General features: G+C 46.2%; 1 protein-coding gene across 1 annotated transcript in view; it reads right to left on the bottom strand.

The window, feature by feature from the left end:
* LOC149325823 (adenosine receptor A2a-like) overlaps positions 1–20,191 on the bottom strand; it is a 350,480-nt gene that overhangs the window by 7,957 nt on the left and 322,332 nt on the right. The gene's annotated exons all lie outside the window — the stretch shown is intronic.

Here is a 20,191-nt window from a genome sequence, read left to right as displayed (position 1 = left end):
AAAAAAAACATGCATGCACAACAACTAGGCAAAACTCAAGTGCAAAATAATATCACCCCGAAGCACATAAACACCAAATCGTTAAAAGTGACAACAGTTAGTGCAACACAGATGGCGAAATGCAAAAAAAAGGTACCATTTTGAATGGTATAAATGTGAATGTGCTTATAGTTTGAGAGCACCAGTTCATTTTTCTTAAAAACCTGAATAATTGAAGAACTTCACTTGGGAGAAATAGAGGAGCTTTAAAGTGACCGAGACAAATCAGTTACGTTTGTCGCTCAAAAAGCAACACAACAAACGTACTGTCGTGATATGGCGCAACAGAAAAAATATCAGGTCTCAGTTGCCGTCGCCAGTGAAAAAATAAATACGAAGAAAAGTCTGCGAGAGCTAGCTCGGCGTTTAGTAGACATTTCGCGAATACCATCTGTACAGAACCCCCTTTTGCAACTAGCTCTCTGGAAATACAGAGATGTTTCCACTTGATTTGAGATAGTTGCCGCTTGTCAGCCTTGCTTTTAATAGCTGTGTCTATTGTTGCGGTGTGGAAGAGGACGTCAGATTTGCAAGGGTGTCACAAAACCGTGAAGTCAATGAGCTCCTCAAAGCATACGATTTCCGGGATACACGACCGGAAACTTTCAATTTCTCATTCTCATTCTGTATTTGTTCCTCGTCGCAGCGCTGGTGAAGTTGTAAAGTGTACAATGCATGATTCAATGCGTGCAATGTTCTCCACGGCTCCACCCGGGAAGAAAGGTCAGGTGAAATATCTAGAGTTCCAGCGCTGCCACATAATAAGGGTTCTTCATTACGAACGTGTTCGTGCGCTTCCGGCTTTTTATTCCCAGCGATCAGTAGCAATGCTGCGCAGCACCACTATTCCGGATGTGCAATACCATTTGCTATGCGGGGCGGTTCGTGGACCTGCTTAGGCACTTGCGCGCCGTCTAAAGTCATCTAGCATGGAATATTTCACTGGTCACGTTGGGAATAGCACAGTGCCGCACTGTTTCATGAAGACTTATTCAGTCACGGACTCTGGAACCGGCTAGAAAATTTATATTTGCACGACAAGTAATGTGGGTGTTGCTTAGCGAATTCGAATGCCCATGCTGGCCGTCTTCTTTCCATTAAGAACAAGGACTTGTAACACAGCAACTCTAACACGTGGTGCGTGCAGTTTGGATTGCCGATCAATATTGCAATGTATACACACATCATATATAACCAAGAAATACGTACACCGACACTGACCGGCACCGAAAGTACACATTCACGCAGCAATAACTTCCAACAATAGTTTATTACGTATAGGAAAAGGTGGTTTATATGCCAAAATATCGTCATCTCGCGATCATTGGAGAATGTAGACGGCCTAGCAGTAAATGCTACCCAGACACACGAGTTTGATTGCTAACAGAGCGACGGAAGGGTTCCTTAAACAAATATTTCCCAAAAGCGCGGTCGGTTAGGGCTAAAAGGTTTCACGTGTCAACCGGTTTCTGCGAATTTTCAAAACATCCATTTAGTAACGTTATACATTGAAAAATGAGACAGTGAGCAGACGAGCCTTTACCACACATATTTTTTTGTGTGTGGTGCAAAAGCGCAGCGGCACAAGGCCAAAGGTTGAGAAGGAACGCTGTTGCGACCAGCGAGCCCACAAGCTCACTTTGTACACATATTTTTGTGACGTCGAGGTCGCGGTCTCAAACCCTATTATGCATTCGTCTCTATGTTCGTGCTATATATTGTGTCCGACATAGAAAAGGCATCTAGTATACCGTTTTCGTCACACTCCACAAATTCTGCGCCATCTTTCTTTGTACAACTGATAACTTATTGAACGCTCATGGCATTATAGCGCACAAACCACTGCTTATTCTTTTCTTCCTGGGGGGGAGGCTACAAACAACTTTATAGGCCTTGTGCATTGCGCAGTTTTTCTTTTTTTTTCAGGTTATCAAAGAGTATATGTAAAAAGGAATCACAGAAACTTCCTTTTTTAAGCAGCGCATTCAATTGGCACCGTTTTTCCGCAGACATATTCCCTTCAGAGACCTTTCGCAACCGACACAAGCCCACGAGTAGGGCCCCTAGCTTGTTGCAAACATATGCACTGCTGTACAATACCAACATACACGAGGTGCAAGCGCAATTTCTTGGAGGCATTCAGGAAAGGCAAGGGATTTATCATATATTTTCACAAGCTTTGAGTGCGAGGGTTTAACGTCCCAAAGTGACTCAGGCTACGAGGGACGCCTTATTGAAGGGCTCCGGAAATTTCGACCACCTGGGATTCTTTAACCTGCACTGACATCGCACAGTACACGGGCCTCGAATTTCGCCTCCATCGAAATTCGGCTGCCGCGGCCGGGATCAAACCCGCGTCTTTCGGGTCAGCAGCCGAGCGCCATGACCACTGAGCCATCGCGGCTGCAAATGCTTCCTTGTGGCACTCCAAATGTTATATAGAGGATAGAAGTTCCATTGTTTATCCTTGCAAGCCGCCGCGGTGGCTCTGTGGTTATGGTGCTCGGCTACTGACACGAAAGACGCTGGTTCGATTCCCGCCTCGGCGGCCGAATTTAGATGAAGGCGAAATTCAAGATACCTGTGTGCTGTGCGATGTCAGAACATACATAACATGACAACAAGAACATAACATGTATTCCGTATGTTCATCAAGTATCGCACAACCTGAAAAAGATTGTGAACAAAGCCGGCGTGAAGCTCCTTTTCTCTGCCAGGAACAAGTTGGGAGGCCTGTGCAAGAGAGTGAATCAGGAAAATGGAAAGAAGGCATGTCAGAGGAAACACAGAAACAAATTTGTCAACTGTTGCTGTGGTGTGATCTACAAGGTTCCACTGTCATGCGGCCGATTTTACATCGGGGAGACCGGACGGTGCGTCAATGATTGGCTACGCGAACACGCGAAAGACATAGAAAACAAGTCACGCCGAAATAACATGGTCATTCATTTCGCAGGTTGCGACAAATGTGAGGCGTTTTTAGACCAAACCACTATCATCGCCAAGTATAGAGATCACACCTCACGCCTGATATCGGAGGCCCTTCACATTCACACATTAGGCAACTCATGTGTAAGCCAACCATCGGTGGCTCTATTCCCACAGGAGATCGCTTTTCTTAATCATTGATGATATCCGGAATGTATGCCTTGTCATGTTTACACCGCAGTTTTCCCTTCTATGCTTTATATTGCACCCCTTCTTCGCAATAAACCATTTGGTTGTTAGTTCAGCGCATGTTTAGTTTAGTTTATGGGGTTTAACGTCCCAAAGCGACTGAGGCTATGAGAGACGCCGTAGTGGAGGGCTCCGGAAATTTCGACCACCTGGGGTTCTTTAACGTGCACTGACATCGCACAGTACACGGGCCTCTAGAATTTCTCCTCCAAAGAAATTCTAGCCGCCGCGGCCGGGATCGAACCCGCGTCTTTCGGGTCAGCAGCCGAGCACCATAACCGCTGAGCCACCGCGGCGGCAGTTCAGCGCATGTGTTTGTCTCATCTTCTTCCGTCCCGTCCGTCAGCGCTGTTTTGCCGTACCGTTCAGCGATGTCTGTGCAGGTTAAAAGACCCCAAATGGACGAAATTTCCGGAGCCCTTCACTACGGTGTCCCTCGTAGCCTGAGTCTCGTTGGACGTTAAACCCCATAAACCATGTTTATATTTGCAGTCACATTGTAAACAATTCTGTCTAGCTTAAAAACAAGAATATTGTCACGTAGTGGTGACTGCAGCCCGGCGAGCAGGAAAACAGCGAGAATGGCTTCTAAACGAAGCCCCTTATTTGGGCTGACTTGCGCCCACAAAGAACTTAATGAGTAGGCGGCGGCGTAGCAACAGGCGAGCTCGGCAGTCGTCGAACGAAATGCCCGCCACTCTCGGCCGTGCTCAGTTTATAGCTGATAGCGAACTTTCGAGATAAGCGTGCAAAGTTACTAGAACATCCTGGAACATCGTAGCACCAATCGGCGGCGCCTGTATGCTGGGAATCGAGATAAATCAGGTCGCGTCTTGCATCGAAAGTGCTAAAGCGGCTTGGCGGCGTCTTTAAAGAATGAACAAACACTACATAGATTCGCGGCAGTATTATGATTAATGAGGTCAAAGGCCTTCGTGAGATCTTTATAGATACTCATTGTAAATTTATTTTTTCTGAGTGGCTTAATTATAGTATCTTTTATGGCGAAAGCCTTTAATGGTACATGATTCCGTCCGTCCGTCCATAACACAATAGCTGTCAAACATCGCGATGACATTATTAGTGGTGCAATACGACGTAACCAGAAATCACTGAATGCATTGTGGCTTAGTATGTCGTAACCATTAATTAGTACTAGTGATTAGCAATTAACTAGTAATGAGTGTTCAGCCGCTGACGGGTAATTAGCGATTAATTAGTGGATTAGTAATTATATATCTATTAGTAATTGATTGATTAGTATTTAGTGATTTATTAGTAATGAGTCATTAATTGATAAGTGGATCCCCACGTGGTTGGTGGCGCTCGCGTCGCTCCTTACTGCGCACACGCTTGGCGCCTTGATGGTGCCACTGGTAAACAGCATTCAATCAGCAGCAAAAGCAGCCAAAGTGCCGCAGAAAGCCTTTCGCCTTGCGCACTTCAGATCGTCAAAGTGCCTTCTGAATTTTTTTTAGTTAGAAGTGCTGTTTCCTTAGACCTCTTCGTTTTAAATCCGTGTGGAATAGCTAGAAATAAGCGATTATTATCGAAATAAGAAGTAACTGTATAATTAATTATTCCTCTATGCCTTTAGAAAGCACGGGTAGTATGGAAACTGGTTGGTGATGATTGAATAAGTTATGGCCTTTTTTTAAAAATGGGTACTAGTGGACCAGACTCTATTTCTCCAGGGAACACTCCAACTCCATTGGGCAGATTCAAATTATAAATATATGTAATATTCGGGCACAGCATATAAGGTACATACTTCACGGGAATACCTGCATACCATTTGCGTCCCGCGATTTGCTATTCATCATGTTATTTATGGAAGAGAAGACTTCAGCCGGTTCAGTGGGGGCTAGGAACAGCTAAGTCGTGCTGTCGCTTGCTGGCACGTACTTAGCGGGGCTTCTAATGGCACTGCCATCAAGTTCAGTATCTCTCATTTGCTGATTAAGATGCAATGTATGCTTCAGGAAACAGCAAGCTGGCAGGTCAGCACGGTCTCAGCCACATGCATTGCCGCGACGCCCACCCGTAGGCGACGCTCGGAACGTGTTTGCGCCCTCCCACCGCGCATCCTACACGCCCATCTCTTTGCCGCGTGATGCACGAGGGTAGCGCCGTGAAGCCACCTTAACGAGAGTGGGAGTTGCCGTCACGGCGGATGTAGAGATCGCAGAGCCGTGCTTTCACCGTGATGGTTTCTGCGTGGCGCAAACGAGGCTGCGTCCACTTCCAAGGCGGAAACGGGTGTCAGAGGAACGCCACGTGTCAAGTTGTTTTTGAACGGATCTGCCCTTGAAGGCGTCCTGCAACGCGAGAGTGAAACAGCAGCGACGCAGACTACGAGCCGAATCGACTTACCTGAAAAAGAACGGGCCGCTGTGATCTGCGCGCAGTGTGCAGCCCAGGCACAAGCCAGGCACGGTCAAGGGCGAATTTCGCCGAAATTTTTTTCTCAGTAGGATATTGAGCAATAGACGAACCGTGAGAGCAGCACCTTACTGTAGTTTGGGGAAGTGCTGTGAGGAACGTATAAGACGACCTTTAGGCGACCATATGTTGAGAAACGAACCACTCGCTGAGCGTAAACTCAACGGGCTATTTGAACTAAGTCGAGCGAATTGATTAAAGAAAGGGAAAATATGCATAGCACGCTCAAAGGCTTAGCGCATTAATCCGCGCAAGAGAAATAAAACATTACTTGAACGCACTATTAATCATCAAGGATGTCTTCGGCCGGGGCCAACACGTCCATCAGCCGGACCAAGACTACCAAGCCCGCTACGTTTAGGGAGAATGGTACGGCAAAAGAGAAAAGAGGGAATTGAATGGCAACGGGGCAGGTGAAAAGGCATTGTTCCAAATTAGCATAGGCATGAGGACAATTGGAGCAAGCAGGAGAGTTCGGATACGGAAGAGATAATACCTGGCAGGAGCAAGGAGTGTATTTATGTGTGTACGTCGAAGAATACGTATTTGAATGGTGGAGAGAGATTTGTGGAGAACAGGGAGTGTATGAATAATTTCTCTAATCTTGTCACAGCAGGCATAGTTTTGCTTCAGCCATTTAGCTTAGCATTTGGCCGTGCAATCTGCATTCTAAACCGTAACAGAAAGCCTATCCGTGCTTACGAGAATCAGCGAAATCTGATCTGGCCGCCCAACTCATTACTCATGCCCGCGCAGGACAGGTTTAGGTTTTTAGGCCTGTGGCTGCGTTTCAATCACGATCATACCTGCTGGATGTATCAGCCTAGAGCAAACAAGCCTCCTTTGCCTTACAACTTTGCTCATTCCAAATTGGTAAAGACGGGCACTGTTCTTTCCTTCTAGTCGAATGCTGTGGAAGAAAGTGTACAAAAGCAGGTAGAACGTTTGGAGGCGGCGAGCTATCCCAAACATGTGAATGTATCAGTTGCCGAAGGCCTGCATCGCAGAAGAAAAGTTGTGCCACACATGAGCGACGAAGAGAGAGCGGAAGATAGAAAATGGAAGAAAAAAGAAAGGAAGAAAAGGTAGCCGTGATTCCTTAGCTGCATAAGGTCTCGTACTATCTAAGGAAGGCAGGCAAACGTTCTGGAGTAAAAGTAGTTATCACGGCACCTAAAAACTTTTGAGTGCGAGCAAAAAGAGCTGCCATAACCGAAGGCGCAAACCTCAGCGCGGAATTAAGCACAGTAATGCCTACGTGCCTTGCAGGAATGGAGTGGTACACAAAAGTCCGCTTTCATGTGGTCAGCACTACATAGGGCAAACGGGTAGGTGTTTGAATGTGCGCCTCTAAGAACACAGAATAAAGTTGGAAACATCACCACTGACAGCCATCTCGCGGCCCATAGCAAAAAATGTGACGCAGTACTACTTTGCCATCCCTGTTCGACAAGACAGTCATTTTGTGTCGGCACCACAACAGCTTTGCTAGAGAAATCAAGGAAGCGTGTGGGATAGCACGGGCAGGAGATCAATGCGTTAGCAGACCGTCTGCGGCATTATCGAAGAAAGAGCTCGATTTCATGGCATGAGGGCATGTGGCATTTTATTATGTTTCTTCTTTCTGGTTGCTGTATCAGTAGTGTATATATGCTCCTGATCTCCAATAAATCAGCTGTGTTGAAAGTTAGTGCTTGTCCCGTCTCGTCTTTGTCTTGCCTTCTTCCCGCGCTATGATTACTGTGTTATAATGAATTACCCACCTGCCCAAGCGCATTCAGTTCTGAACGCCTTTCACGTTCTTCATAATAACGGGTCTTCATAACGATAACGGTGTCATTTCAGAACACCAGCGGGTCAGCCCTGGATACATGGCGCTCCTTGAATTTTCTCTTGAGTTAACCTTTGTAACTTTTGACAGCCAGGTTCATGATAACACAAGGGCGCTTGCATTGGGCCTTGTGTGGCGCCTGTTCTGGCTGAGATTTTCTTGGCCAGCATTAATCGTGATGTGGTGTGCGGTTTAGACGAGAAGATAGTTATAAAAGTCTTTAGGTAGGTGGACTCCATGCAAGAGAATTTGTCGGTATTTAAACAACACGGGATGGGCCTAAACCTTAACCTACCAACTACCTGGTCATATAGATTGCAGGTTTTAGATATTGCCCTCATCGCAACACAAAATCACCGGTGTTGGACGTACTCGCAACGAGCTCGAAAAGACCTGCTGCCGTTTGAATCCGTACATTCTAAGACGGTAAAACGCGCCTTCGCCATGTTGTGTCTGAAGGAGGCCTTGCAAATGTCATGTGCTCACCTCGTGAATGACCGCCTCAACAATCAGGTTGGCAGGTTACTGAAAGCTGGTTTCCTTTTGGCAGTCGTGGTCATTGTAGCACGGTAGCTTCTCCAAAGACTGTAGGTTGGAACTGTCGACCAAAGATCAGACCGACGGTTGTCCTCGATATTCACAGGGCATCCCACAACCGGAAAAATGTATCCAATCGCTACGGCGTGCCGGTGGTTTGTTCGGCACCGCGCAAGATGTCCTCTTTGAGCCCCCTGATTATCTCCGGAGAAAGGTGCGAGCAGGAATGCACGAAGTGTCGCGCCACTCAGTTTTGCAGGTTTTCGGTGGGGTTGTGCCTGAAATCCTCCTGACATGCTCGAATTGAATTGACATGCTCAGAAGGTGTCGATGTTCTTTCCCGCCTTAGGATTCAGTCTAAGAAGCTACCCATCAATAAGTCTGTGGACTATCTACGTGACAATTCTTTGGTCCTGCTGACTGCGGATAAGGAAGGGGGTTTTGTCGTTCTGTCTAAGGATAGTTTTAACGAAAAAGCAATGGATGCCGTCCAGTCTGTGTGTAAGGAGGGGAGAAAAACAAGTCTTGAGAAGTCTAAATGCAAGGCGAAAAAGTTGTGTAAGCAGAATAACTTAGACAAGCTATTTACGTCTATAAATAACTGTAAAAAGCCCAGCTTGACCATGTTTTTTACTGTTAAGACACATAAAACTGACGTGCCGTTCCGCGTTATTGTTTCCGAGAAAGGTTCCTGGCAAAAATGTTTAGGACAGTTTCTGAAAGAAAAGCTAACAAAACTACCAGTTGACGATCCCTTCCAGGTTAAGAATTCCCTTGACGTGATTAGCACCCTAGAGTACTACCATGACAAGCAACTGTGTGCTTTTTCTATTAACGCAAAGGACCTGTACTACTCCATTCCGCATGACAGTCTCCTTTTGTGCATTAGGGACGTCATTGACAATTATGGTGCCGTTCGCTTTCAGAACGCAGCCGGCATGTCGGTGGAGAACTTTTTAGAATTGTAATTAGCCTACCTTGAATCCACGTATACAGAGCGGGAAGGTGTAATTTTTATTCAGAAGAAGGGCATTTGTATAGGTTCCTGCATTGCCCCAATTTTGAGTGATTTCTTTTTAGCTATGCATGACAGAGAACTAAATAACCGCTTAAATGGCACAGCTGTTGCAGCAGTTTCTCGCTTTGTGGATGACTATCTAGTTTTGCTCGCCTGTAACCGCGAAGCCTTTAGTAGGGAAGTGTCCAAAGTTCGAGGTGTATTTTCTGATGTTCTTGCCCCTTTGGAAGTAACTCATGAAGTTCCTGTAGAGGACACAATCAGATTTCTAGACTTGAGCCTGCAGTTTTCACCTTGCAGTGTGTGCTGGTCTTTCGAGCCTAGGGCTAATAAACCGTTGCTACCATATAGTTCCGCGCACTCGAAGCTTGTTAAAAGAGGAATTGTCATGTCAACCTTCAGGAGTGCACTTTCAAAATCGTGTCGACATAAAACCGCACGCAGCTTTAGTAACCAGGCAGAGAGGCTTACTGATTGTGGCTATCCGCTTCATGTCATTTCTTCTGTGGCCGATGTTTTGTTGAAGAAACTTAAATTCTCCCCGAGTCCTGAATGTCAAACAAGTAAGCCAGTAGCAGCCATTCCCTATACCCACAAGATATCACATAATTTGAAAAGTGTTGGAAAAAGAGTCGGTGTGGATGTTGTTTTTTCGGCCCCCATTAAGTTATCAAGCTTGTGCATGCGTGTCAACAATCCAGGGAAAACTATCCCCGTTTGACCGAAAAATCATGAGTGCAAATTCGTGAAGTGTCAAAAAAAATGTCGTGTATTCTATTCCTCTCACTTGTAATAGGTTTTATATTGGCCAGAGAGGACAGTGCTTAAATGATAGGCTTAGGCAGCACCGCAACAATGTTGATAATAAAGAGTCCCGTAACCTCAGCATGCACTGCCGTGAGTGCGAGTGCACCCCACAGTTTGAATTTTGCAGAGTTGTGGATAGGAACAGAGATAAGCTGTGCCGTGAAATAATCGAGGCTTCGAACATCAAGACGTATGGTGACACATGTGTAAGCGTTCCATCAGTGTCTTTATCTCAAAAAGAACTTCGCTTCCTGAATTGCACATCTTAGCTTGTGTTGGCGTGCAGAATCCCAGTGCATGAATAAGCTCTTTGCTTTGTTTTCTATTTTGGTACCTGAATGTATTTATACGTGCAGCGTGCCAAATAAATGTCAGTTGTTAGTTCAGCGCTGTGTAGTCCGTTTCTTTCTCTGCTCTCATCTTTGGCTTTCGGCCTTGCGCTGCTTCAAATCGAACAATGAATAACCAACTCGCCCATCAGCTTGTTCTTTCATTCTCCTGACATGCGGAAGACTATACATAGGCCAAACAGGCGGTTGTATAAACCAACGCCTGGGGGAGCACCAGCTTTCGATGAAGGTCGGGAAAGGGTCCAATTTGCCGTTACAATGTGGCAGTGCCCTTTGTCTAGGCCTGGTAACCCGTGCCGGCGTTCTGTGGCTAGAACCAAAATGTTGAGGAGCAGTTATGACAGTTATGACCAGACGGCCCATGAGCTGGCAGATACTTTATTTATTGAGGGTTCAGGTTATAACTGTGTAAGCGATGTACGAATTAAACTGTATAAAAGAGAAAAAAAGATGCTGGCATGTGCGCTTTAGGGAATGACTTGCAATACATACAGGTATAAATATGTCTTATTTCTGAACAATGTCAGTCGGGAGTATGGGCCCGTCTTTGCGCTCCTGGCGTCCGTGTGTCTCTTTGTGCATTTCCCTTGCTTAAGAACATTACCTGCAACATGCCGCTAAATCCCTACGTGGGGTCGCTCTCATGCGGCAGCATTACGATTCTAACAGTGCAAACATTTCGGGCTCCTCGTGGAGCCGTCTCTGTGACAAATGGCGTGTATATTCATCCCCACTTGGCGTAATTTACCTCCTCTCGGACCGCGTCTCAGGGTGCCAACATTGCGAAGCAGGGCAGCAGTGACCTGCTAGTCTTTCAGCCATGCGGGCTCCTAAACGCTGTGAAGCGGGAATTCAGACGCTGCGAAGTCCTTAACATTCACACACGAAGGTTGGTGGGCGAGGTAACTGAAGCTGATAAAATTTCCAAGAAACAATCACAGCGCTTGTGGCCCTTCTGTCACGCTCACGTAGAAAAAGCTCGTGCATTTATGCGGCTCATAATCAAGATTTTCACTGCATTTCTCAAGTATTAAACACTATAGCAATCAAATCAAATTAAATTTTTTTGGTCTGTATGCGTACACACTCATAAATTCTGATCTGCCTAAGAACATTCTGCTTGTTGGCTGATCAGGCAGCAGGTGGAGAAATACCTCCATATGCATACATTTCTTGTCTAAACAGTCATTCAAACATCGAGAAGAAAAGTCTATGGACACAAAATAGCACATAAGTAAGAACTCAAGCTATACACAAGGCAATACATTTGCACACAAATTTCTTATGTCAGTCATCATCCTACGTTTGTTAATTTAAGTACATAGGTCATCGGCAAGTTCATTAAATACAGCTGGTACATAATAACTGCGCATCTTTATACGATATTTTGTGTAAACCTGTGGCTTAGCAAACGGTCCGTTTTTCTTAAGGTGACATCTTTTTTTGACGGGAGTCTTATATTCATTTGAATAATAATACCATGTTAACACAACAAAGTGAAATAATTCAGGAATGTGAAGGATGCCTAACTCTTCGTATTTCTCTTTCATGTCAACCGAGTGTAGTTTCATGTCCTATGATATATGTCAAGGTGCCTTCTGTTTGAGGTTATTTAGGGAGCCCCTCTATAAAGGGTGATTTTTGTTAGCATCTACTCATTAATAGTTTAAAAAGTGTGAGAGATACTTTTGTGCGTTCCGTTCAGCAGTATTGCACGACAACGCGGACATTGCACACCTCATCTGAATCAAATATCAAATGATTAATCAATAAAAATAAATCATAGGATTTTTGCTTTTGATTTTAGGGGTCAGAGTTGTGTTGCGATATTCATGGTCGTCATCATCGAAGGTAAGCTACGATTTAAATTTTCTTAATTGTCACTATACTTCGAAATATCCAATGTCAAAAATATGCATTTGAAAGCTCGTTCTGTTGGCTTTTCAGCATAGCATATTATAAAATAACATCTCTCCCACTTCTTATGCATCAAATACAGGCGCAGTGCCTGCATTTAGTGATGTTGAAGACGGTGACTTCATTTGTGCGGCGATACCACACGCAGCAACGCCATTATATAAATATGTAATGCAGGAAAGGCAACACAAGAAGCATCCAGCAAGTGTTTTTGACTTTTAATATTTCGAAGTAGATTGTCAATTAAGAAAATCTGAAAAGTGGGCTCACATTCGATGTCGACGACTATCATGTGCACAATATAACCTTACTACAAAAATTAAATGTAAAAAGGTTATTAGTCAATTTAAGGTAATTAGTCGCATAATCATTGATCCATATAAGGAGCATAATGTTCGCCTTGCTGTATATTACAGCTCTGTAGGCCGCACAGACGTATCACTCACAGTGTTAAAATAAAAATCTGTAAAGTTAAAAAAATTGCCCTGAATATACTCCATTGAATACTTCGTAGTATATAGACACCAATGCGTGTCTGAAAGCGTAATGCGTGTGTAGAAGGCGTAAGATTGTGCCCCATGAAATGAACGCAATTTTGTTCACGTCCTGAGGAAGTGCGCAGGACACAAAGACAACGAGGAGACCGAGAAAGCGTCAAGAGCCACTTCTTATTTCGCTGAGTTCAGTGGCAGCGGTTAGCAGCTTTAGGGTCGGAGCCTCAATTTCGAATTTTGCTTTGAATCGCAGACTGGATTCCCGCTTGGTGCCCCACCCAGAAAATGCTCGAGATGGCAAGAGCCGAAAGCAAAATGGCACTACGCAACATTTGCATCAAAACAAGCATGTCCAGAAGCGCCGCGACTCGAAGTGGGCTTTCAGTGAGCAATGCGGGCGCCTAAGTGGCGTATAGAAATCTTCTAAAATGTCGTTATACGGAGCTTCTTCCCAACAAGTGGGGCTACAGCAGTAATGTAATGAAACCCTAGGTGACATTATCTATGTTGGAACGTGGAGGATGGTTGCGCGAGTTTTTTATTTTGTACCATCAGTACCGTTTGGTAGAGTAGGTGCTCTTTGAGAGCCTCTGGTATGATCAGCTGTCCAACATTCTCTCGCCGAAGCATCGCACAAAAGCAGCAGTCCCTAGCACGCATCTGTGCTGTAGTAAAAAAAAAACAGCGGCAACGAATCTGTCATCAACATGCCTTTCTGCGGTGAGTCCCAAGGCGCCGACGTGTAAGGACACACTATGCATGTGCGATGTCAGTGCACGTTAAAGAACCCCAGGTGGTCGAAATTTCCGGAGCCCTCCCCTGCGGCGTCTCTCATAGCCTGAGTCACTTTGGGACGTTAAACCCCATAAACCAACCAACCATCTTTAAAAGTCAAGTGTGAGCGGGGCATCAATTCACCATCGTTGGGTGTAGTTGGAGATCAAGCGGCTGCGGCCCCACACTGACAACCTCCGTATTTTCGTCTATTTTCGACCCTCTTCTATCAGGATGAACCCCTTAAGACAAACCGTTCAAGAAATGATCAGGGTGTAATAAGGAACGCCATTCCTTGCTCGCATGACCGGCCGTCCTGCAGCTTCATTCGCCACAACTACATGGAAAGAACGAATCAGTTGTCGGGAGGTGTCAAAAAATCCGCAGACCTCCACTACTAGTCCCTCAAAACCGAAAGCGAACTGCCGCACGTTGAACCCAGCACACCATACCATACCATTCCATACAGTACCGTACCGTACCGTGCCATGCCATAGCAAAAGTATATGCACCTTTGCTGCCGCAAAAATATCACCGTGCCCTCTGCATCGGCCCGCATTTCCGGAAAAACAAAGGAAGCTGTCGACCCATTCTGCTCCCGAAGGTGGAGATTGTACACCAGTCGCCATTGCCTGCTCTTCAACAACTCCGTGACGCTCCGATCTTGAGAGAATCAGCACAGAAAGACACTGAGGAATGGTTGGTCCAGCTGTGCTCGTGGACGCCGATGCGTTTTCGTTGTTCCTGGTGGACCTGCTAAAAGGTGGTACGACCGCCACGAAGCTTCCTTAGCGACGTAGGATCTATTCAGAAGGATGTCCTTGAAGATCATTAAAGGCATTCTGCCTAAGGAAAGGGTTCAGATGCTGCTCCAATTAAGAATACAGCACTGTACTGAAGTAATATGTTTGTGAAAGAAATGAGCAGTGCCAGTGTTCTCGAAGTAAGACTACTAGGCGTCAAGGAGCAATTATGCGAGGGCGGTGATTGAACTCATCTAGAAGCATTGACAATTAGAACACATTTCACGTCCGTGCTTCACAAATACGACAGCAGTTACACGTCTTTTCGACAGTATGAGCCACCCGGATACTTCAATGAGCATTACTGTTACAGCGTAAAAGACAAGGACGGCACGAGTGCACAGACATAGCACGAGGACGTCTCGTCCTCGTCTTTCATGCTGTAACCATAATGACACACCAAAATGCCCACGCTTTCACCATGTCTTCAAAGACCAGCAACGGCAGCTTATGTTTCATCAAACGCGAGATGATTCGGCTGGAGTTCCACCGAATTCGCTCATGTTTTTCTGGTCATTCGGTTGCGTCGCTTATGGATAATTTATGAAGAAGGGAAAGACGCCTTGAGCGGCCCCCAAAGGACGAGGTTAATGAAAATACCTCAGGCTATAACTTAAAGCCAAAGGTTTTCCGCCAGCCAGGAGCCCTATGTAGCGCCCCATTGATCACAGCCCCGCGCTTGCCCCTTTATGTTTCAGCAAGCTTCGCCAAGAAAAACAATACCTGTACAGGAGACTAGACAAGCGCCACCCACTCTGCTTTCATTTCAGAGGACCTGGCCCCACCCCACGACACTCCGCGTACAGAATAACGGGAATCACGAGCTTCTACTAAGAAACATTGCGCCCGCGCCCTCGGCAACGACCACGACACATTGACGGCTACTTACACTGAGAAGAGTGCGCATCCAGTAGTCACCGACCGTCAACCCCGTCAGGTGCACGTTTACATCGCCACGTTGCCGTTACGTAGCGGATCCCTGCGGAAGCTCTCGAAGCCAGCGAAGAGGAAACTGAAGCAAGTAATCCATGGAGGTGGTATTGCTGAACAGCACAACGACGAAGATCCTCCAGAGCCTGTGACGAAAGGCCGCCACACGCCGCCGACGAACAGCCCGACAGTGACGCGATTCATCTTAAGATGACGACGCCCCCGCAAAAAAAAAAAAATGAGAGCGACGACGCGCCTCAGCGTCAGCACTGACAACGAGATCGACGTACAACTAGAGAGGAAACACCCCCGACTTGGAAGTGACAACTTACGGCCATAGAGCCACTGCGCTACCATGCCGTGATACCGTGACCATAACGTGATAAGCGAAACCTTGGCCGTGCATCTAACTAAAGTAACAACTGCATGAGACGGCAAACAAATACGCACTGCGGAAGGCCGCCTTACGGCTTCGAGGAAATCTACCGCGAGGGTCACGCTCATCAGTCACATTTCCGAACAGCTTCGCAGTCGTACAGAAGTTGTCCCGGGACATAATCTTGGCCATGGGCTTCCTTACCGACAGTTAAGTGATTAGTAGAAGTCGATAAAAGAGAGCGAGAAGACACCGCATTCATCACACCGGATGGCCTTTTCGAATGAAAGGCAATGCCATTTAGACTCGGTTCCGTACCAGCCAAGTTGTATTCATTACTAATTACATTATGCTGGTCGGCCTGCAGTGGAATACTTCCCTAGTACACATAGATGACGTCGTTGTATTTGAGTCGAACTTTGACCACCACTTGGAACGGTTTCGGACAGTGATAGAGACAATGAAGTCGTCAAGACTGATGTTGAAACCAGAGTACCGCCTTTTCACCTCAGGGGCTGCTGCTTGTCGGTCATTATGCCCAGAAGGATTGAATTCGCCTAAACCAGAAGAAAACAGGAGTTATAGCACAGTTTTCATTCCCAGCCAAGAAGCAAGCTTTTCGCACCTTCCTTGGATAGTACACACAATACAAACTATTTGTAAAGACCTTTTGTGCACCTCTAACCCAGCTCACGAAGAACCTTCCAGATAAGGCACATTACGTCAAATGCGGCCTGAAGCGTCAGCGCCGCAAAGTTACACCAACCATACCGTCGTCATTACTGCCGCCATTTAAACCACAGTGGAAAATGGCAGCACGAAAACACGGGGACGACAATGAAGAAAACAGAGAACAGAACCAGCACCAACAAGGTCTATGTTTCTTCGATGTGGCTCCCATTTTCTTTTGCGCTGCCATTTCCCATGATGAATGACAGACCCGTCCACATAAACTAATCTTTAGTAATCTTAATCAATTGAACCACCAACAGAAAATTTCTAGCAGAGCAGTATATACCTACTCGGTCCCCTAACCGCAGTATACTACTGGTAACAAATGGATAATAGCACCAACCAACCCCTTCACGACAAAAAGAAAGTCCTGCCCCGAGTTAGCGCAGTAGAAGTTGGCGTATCCTTTAACATCGGTCACCACAACGCCCCCGAAGTTTTATGACGGACAGAGGAACTGCGTTTATTGCCGACGTTACTCAAGGGATACTGCAATACAGCAAAACGAAACACGGGAAGACCACTGCGTACCACGCACAGAATAACGCGTGAAGAGAACGCTAAAAAAATTATCACAGACACGCTCGCCCTCTTATGTCGACGCTGCAACAAGACTTGGGATGTCATCTTCCGTACGCTGTCTTTTCGGGCAGCGCCGGGATGGAGAGCGGGCGCTCGCGACCCGCAAATCACGCAGGCGTATTTCATCTACGCTAGTAGCGCTTCTGAACAGGAAGTCTCGAACGCGATAGCTGCCACCACGCCTCGCACGCACAGTCCGGATTATTCAACACTTGACACTTTTCTGTAACTGGCTTCACCCTACGGTTGAAAAAAGCAGGGATGATTTTTTGAAAGCATTGGGGTTAAAACACAGTGAAGGAAAAATAGATTTTAAGCAGGAAGGAGTGACAAAGCGAAGGCTATTAACTGGTGGCTAAAATCAAGGCAGGAGTGAAATTTCATGTCCACCACCTGATCCATCCATCCATTCATCCGTCCGTCCGTCCGTTCGCGCCCGCCCACCGGCCCGCCCGCCCGCCTGTCGGTCCGTCCGTCCGTCGGGCCCATTTAAACAAGTGTGAACGACGCTGTACAGTGGAAACTGACGTGTATTGCACTCGCAGTTGGGAGCTCTCAGCAACGCATTTCTTAGTGTCAAGTTACGTGTTCCTCATGTATTTTACGGCTGCAAATAAAAACAAAAAAAAACAAGTGGTTTATGGGTGAATCTCCGCGCAACTCGTCGCAGTGCTCCTAATCAGATCTCTTTGTTTACATCTCCACAGCGGCAAAGGCAACGGCGTTTTCAAAATTCTAAAAACTGACATGGATATTAGGGTGAGCCTCCGAATGAATAGGAGACTAACAAGAATAGTTTAAAAAATTTACGTTCACTGTTAGTAAATCTGCGTACTGGTTAGCACGTCTTAGCAGTAATCTGATACGCTACACAACTGCCAATGCTATACCGAAAAAAGCGCTCTTCTGGCTAAAAAGCCTGTTTTAAAATCTGCACAATGGTTTAGGAGAAACACCCTAGATTTCAGGCTCAATATGTATTCCTCATTTTCTAACTACAGAAGCATCCTACCGCTATGCAAGGCACAGAAAGTGGTTTAGGACGCGAGTACAGTAATTGCATTCGAGCAAGTTCAGCTAGAAGCACACAACTTATCGTATGACTGTGTTTTATCACAGCGCTATCTACTATCTATTTTTTCAGATATATGCTATTTCTGGACAGAATTACGCAGGTGGGAGAAGCGATGCGACGCGCGCATGAGTGATGAAAATGAGGAAACACCGATGGGGACGCATCTCCAAAACCTTTCAAGCACTTAAAGAGCCGTATCAAGCTGAAGTCTGTCCTAGGTATTGTGATTAATCTTTCCCAAAGAAAACATACCGTCCACCAATAAGGCAGCCCTGTTTCAAGCTTGATAACACTTTTCTTCTCCCGAGACGCGCATTTCAACATTCTAAGCCAAAACGATGACCGCGTGAGCACCTGAATACAAATCAGCTACCGCCAGGAAATACCTCGTTTGTATGCACAGTGGCGTGGAAGCCTGCTCGGTGAAACCTTCTTGCAGCGGCTCAATAATCCGGGCTGCCATGATCGCCGCCTTCTCTGGCATTCCAATCCATTCACAGCTCTTAGCGCAGCCGAGGAGCTCACACGGCCGTGGTAAGCGCCCGCCGTGGGTCTATGGAAGTGTACCGTTACACCGCAGAGAGAAACACTATAAATTCGCACGAGACTTCACCCTACGATAGTAAATCTCGGGTTTTTTTTCTACCCCAGTACGAACGAATGCCGCCGCGGTGGCGCAGTGGTTATGGTGCTCGGCTGCTGAATCGAAAGACGCGGGTTCGATCCCGGCCGCGGCGGTTGAATTTCTTTGGAGGAGAAAATTCTAGAGGCCCTTGTACTGTGCGATGTCAGGGCACGTTAAAGAACCCCAGGTGGTCGAAATTTCCGGAGCCCTCCACTACGGCGTCTCTCATAGCCTTAGTCGCTTTGGGACGTTAAACCCCATAAACCAAATCAAAGCAAACCAAACCAAACCAGTACGAACGAATGAATTGCAGCTGGAGGCAGCACGGCATGCACATTTTAACGCCAAAATGGCCGCGCGCTTTGCCAGTGGCGTCTTCATGCGCGCCCGCTGCCACCATCATATCTCTTCCCTTTCCATGCCATTGCGGACCATTTCTGCAGACAGCGAATGCGACAAGAGCCACTAAATATGATGATGGGGTGGCTCTGTTTTCCAACCATAGCCGTGCGACTCATTTTTTAGCGCAAGAGCAACTAAAAGAACACACAAAGAGATCTTATGTCGGCGGCGAAACTGCCTACGTACCGTGTGCAGAGCTCTCATTACGTCGCCGACGTACGTCCGGTTAGAGACACGACTGCTTTTTCGCAATACACGTCATCGTCAAGTCAAACGGCGCTTTCCAGCCGGCGTCCCGATAACGCGGAAACGCCAGCAGGTTCTGACGACACGGCGCTGAGGTCTTAGAGTAAAAGCAGCGGCCATAATTGTGGAAGTCGGAGCGAACGGAAACAGCACCGCACGAAGAGTGCGTGCAACGTTATTCGTGTCAAAGGTAAAAAAGACAAGAAAGACATGAACATTGCTCAGAAAACTGAAGCTGGCCTGAGGCTCAGAAACATTTAGGACAGAAAGAGAAATTCCAGGAAGTTCTTAATCTTCTCCTCGAAACAAAGATAATTCCAGCTGTGGCATAAAACCTTCATGACACAGCACGCTGTCGGGGAACCTGTCTACTACAGGTATTATGTATTCTCTGAGGTGGGAAGGTATAACGAAGAAAAAGCATGGGGCACAGCCATTCTGTTCTGGCAGATTACCTTAAGGGATATTTTATTCCCGTGTCTGCTAATAACTCCATGCTTCAAATACTGAGGCACCCTTGGAGCGAACAAGCGCTAATCAGGCAGAAAAACAAGATACCTGTTGCACTAAACCCGCACATGGCTGAGCTAGTGGACGACATAAACAGATGTTAGTGTTCGCTGTGTTGTGAACGCCTTCTGGTCAGCACCACGGAAGTATGCGATGCCAAGCCTATCACACAAATGTGCTAAGTAAACGATGTGGTTTACAGGCCGTCAATCTGTAGTTTATTCACGAGATATCCTTTACGTGCGGACGTTTCTCTCTGGCGGTTTAATTCGTTAACTTAGGCTATGCTGGACGGCAGCAGCATTTTCGACTCCGGAACTGCCTAAGCTTTCATTCTTTCTTTCATTCTTCCTTTTCTTTATTTTCCCCTCCGTCATTCATCCTTCCTTTCCTTCTTTCTTTTTTCTTTCTTTCTTTCTTTCCTTCTTTCTTCCCTTCTTTCTTCCTTTCTTTCTTCCTCTCTTTCTTTCTTTCTTGCTTTCCTTCTTCCCTTCTTTCTTTCCTTCTTTCTTCTTTTCTTTCTT

Source organism: Amblyomma mixtum, chromosome 10 (genome assembly GCF_055824585.1).
Source record: "Amblyomma mixtum isolate Tamu chromosome 10, ASM5582458v1, whole genome shotgun sequence".
Lineage (NCBI taxonomy): Eukaryota > Metazoa > Arthropoda > Arachnida > Ixodida > Ixodidae > Amblyomma > Amblyomma mixtum.
Note: the sequence above shows the minus strand (reverse complement) of the source record. Positions and strands in the feature narration are given on the sequence as shown.